Source organism: Gambusia affinis, linkage group LG23, assembly GCF_019740435.1.
Source record: "Gambusia affinis linkage group LG23, SWU_Gaff_1.0, whole genome shotgun sequence".
Taxonomy (NCBI): domain Eukaryota; kingdom Metazoa; phylum Chordata; class Actinopteri; order Cyprinodontiformes; family Poeciliidae; genus Gambusia; species Gambusia affinis.
The window spans coordinates 11,785,000-11,788,598 of NC_057890.1; the positions used below are offsets into that span (position 1 = coordinate 11,785,000).

The 3,599-nt window shown below is 40.3% G+C and overlaps 1 long non-coding RNA gene across 1 annotated transcript; it reads right to left on the minus strand.

Moving 5' to 3' along the window:
• Positions 1-1,716: 1,716 nt before the first annotated feature.
• LOC122826652 lies at positions 1,717-3,156 on the minus strand. Its single transcript, XR_006369837.1, has 2 exons — positions 2,231-3,156; positions 1,717-2,109 (listed from the first exon to the last, which is right to left on the minus strand). It is a non-coding gene; the product is annotated as an uncharacterized LOC122826652 (long non-coding RNA).
• Between the last annotated feature and the right edge of the window lie 443 nt (positions 3,157-3,599).

Here is a 3,599-nt window from a genome sequence, read left to right on the forward strand (position 1 = left end):
CACTACTGCCCCCTTGTGGATTTGGATGTTCTGCTGCCATTTTATTAGTCCGAGTATTGTTTGGAACCTGTTCGGCCAGTTTGAGGCCAAAGTGCTTTCTTGACACTCAAGACATAAGCAGCTCCATGAATTACAATGTCGCTGAAATGTTCATTTATTACAGTTATTCCACTCAAAGAAGATTAAATACACATAGTGATATATTTTCAGACTTCCTCTTCATTTTGATGATCAGGATTTACAGCATGTAAAAACCCATGGCCATATCAGGCCAGTCTAGCACAGACAACATCGCTTGTCCTACACCAGGGTTACCCGAGCCCAGTCCGAAAACTTTCAGATGCACCCTTTCTCCAACAAACTTGATTTGTTGGAGAAGACCCACAGAGCTGAATAAACTCTGCGGGTCTTTAAAAATATTGCAAAATAGTAGATAACTAGATAAGGACATCGTGAGCTACATAAATAATCTGATTTGGCTGTCAGTGGCAGCTGAATACTTCAGACACAAATCACAAATGTCGAATATGGCTTCAAAAGATTTATAGAAGGCAAAGAAAAAGCTGATCTTAAGCAGCACATCCCTCATTCACTAGGACGACTTCTGCTTAGGTTGAAGTAGTGACAGAAGGTCACTACATAGCTGCATATACTATATCAATGTGGCCCATATTTTATTCAAAAGTGAGTAAAACGATGACGTATCGAAACGCAATAGTTTGTGTATAGAATCTGATGTTTCTGTTTGGTAAAATTTGCTTTGAGACATTTGCTGTGATTCTGCACCAAATTCATATTCACTGTAGTGTAAATTCCTTTAAAAAGAATCCTCTTAATACTGTAAAACAGGGGTCATCAAATCCAGCATTAAAGGGGTGGTGTCCTACAACTTTGATTAGATGTGTCTCTGGTTCAACATACCTGAACAAATGGCTGAATCACCTCCTCAGAACGTTCTCCAGAGTCCTGCTAATGACCTCACTATTTGACTCAGGTGTGTTAAAGCAGAGACGCACCTAAAAGTTGCAAGACGCGAGAACTGGAGATGAAGAACCCTTCTGTAGAATATCAGCATTTTTACAATATACAAAACACATATTGGATTATATTGCTCTATTAGAATGCTGTTCTAAAGCTTCAAAACAGTTCTAAAGTTTCAAAACTGAAAGTCGAAATATACTAAAGGTTTTAAACTACCCCCCTGCCCCTAGGTCGTTATAAACCAAATTATAATTGTCTTTTTGTCCCCCCCTACCCCCTTTAATAGCATAACATTTGGTCCATTAGATTAATTTTCTTGAACCTTCAAGCCTTTTACTTGCTTTTTAAACCAAGCAACTTTTTATATTTTGTGCACCATTACTTCCTGTCAAATGTTTTTTATTTCACATTTTCCACAAGGGAAAAATTAACCATGTATTGTAAAGACACAATTGTATTTAACTGCACACAAAATACATATTTTTTAAAAATGTATGTTCCTGCCATTTTTGTGTGCTAGTACCAGACGAAATCCAATAGTAAAAATCTGTTTAAATTAAAAAAGTAAGCCTTTAAAAAAATCTATACCAGTCCATTAAAAGAGTAAGGAAACAAGCTTTACTGAGTATTTGAAAATGTAATATTTGTGTGCAAGTTTATCAAGTCTAGCTAAACCTGTTAAATATGCTCATATAAACATAAAAGCTTCCAAAATCACAAACCACAGTAGGTACATTTTAATACAAATTATAAAGCATTTATTAAATATTCTCTTTAACAGAATTACCACATGTAATTTTTATTCCCCGCAACAGGTCAGGATGGAGTGACAGTAAACGTCACCATGTGTCAGTCAGTGAAAACGGACTTCCGTGTGCTTCTCGGCCAGTCGAGTCACGTGTTCTGCCAATGGAGACCTGGAAAACGCTCAGACAACAGTGACTGTGGGGAGTACCGCCTCACAATGCAGTGCAACAAATAGTACACACTTCCCCGGTTTACCTGGATTTTTCAATCCGCGGACCGGCTGAGAACTGAGGATGTATGCGGTTTAGTCGTTTCCTCTGGACGCCGCCACGAAGAGCTCAGCAGCGCCCCCTACCGGACGGGCAGCGTCCAAAAGCGCCGCTGTGGGACAGATAAAGGCCCAACCATGAATCATGAAACAGACCACCCAACATGACCTGGGCAACAAATCAACACAGCACAAATGCATTCATCTCAGATTTACAATAATAACTCTTCACACCTTCTTTCACATTTCCTAGTGATCAGTCATCGAGTCTGCACAGCTCGTCGGAGCAGTTCCACAGCGGAATGTGAACCAGTTCATTCCGGTTTCCAGGCCAAGTCGTAGAGCTCCTCAAAGTCTCTAAGTTGGTATTCCAGAATGTCCTCGAAGCAGGAGTCCAGAGCCGCGGACACGCTACTGGGAGAGAGATTCTCACAGTAAATGTGACCGGTTAATTCACCAGCAGCTGATTTCATGTCCATCTTCATGTCTTCGTACACATTACTCATTAGATACTGCGTGGTGTTTCTAGGCGCCATCCCCCCGGCTGGTGGTGGATTCATACAGGCCGCAGCAACAGGCTCATAATTCCTGGACACCCTTTTTCCCTTTTTCCTCTTCTTCTTCCCAGAATCCATAACAAACGGGCTGAGTTTAGCCCGATGTGCTAACCTCTGGTCTTGACTGGGGTGTTTCCGGGCGGCTGCGTTGTTTCGGTTCTGCTCGAAGGCCCATTTCGCCGCTCTGGAATCACAAAACTGCGTCCACGTAGCTTTAAATCCATGTCGCAGAAACTCAGGTTTAGGGAATTGTGTTGTATCAGTATCCATGATCTCTAAAAACATTTCCTAATAGAAGAAAAAAAGCCACGAGGAAAACTGCAGTACCTGTAGTTAGTTGATAGATTCTGTAGCTTCTTTCGGAGACCAAAAAAACTCTCGGAAATAAAAATAATAATAATTCCAAAACAGCTTGATATCAAAAGGTTCTCAGAAATACATCAAACGTATGTCAGGTGTGGCTTTAGTTGCTCCTATCGGCTCCACTACCGTACTCTAGAGCCGCTACAGAGATATGTCTGCTAACGTCTGAGCAACGTTGCATTTGATTAGAGGAAACCACCCCGTTCCTTTCTGTGGTAGGGTCGCAGAATGGAGTGCCCTCTAGAGGTGTGGAGGAAAACAAACACGCCAAGAGTTTCTGTCTGAAAACCTCTAACTGTTGATTATCCTCGAATCCTGCTGGACTATTATCATTTCATCGTTTATTTGCACATAATATTCACCACACCGCAATGGTACACAACTAAATTAATTAGCATATCATGATCAAAAAAGTAGTTATTTCAGAAAATATATTCATATACTGAAACTTTTGTATTTTGCGAATTTGTTACTCAGAATAATGTATGTAACGTGTTTGTTTCTGTTGTTTTGGAGGAGAATGCTTCTGACAATGCCCATCACGGAAAGAAAACATTAATCAGATTTAGAATTTAGGCAGCCAGTGCTTTAAGGGCTATCCCAAACTGTTGTACAATTTTTTTCGTGTCTAAAGCCACTGCAGTATTGGAAACATCTAATCTGGATTTAGCAGAAAAATTACT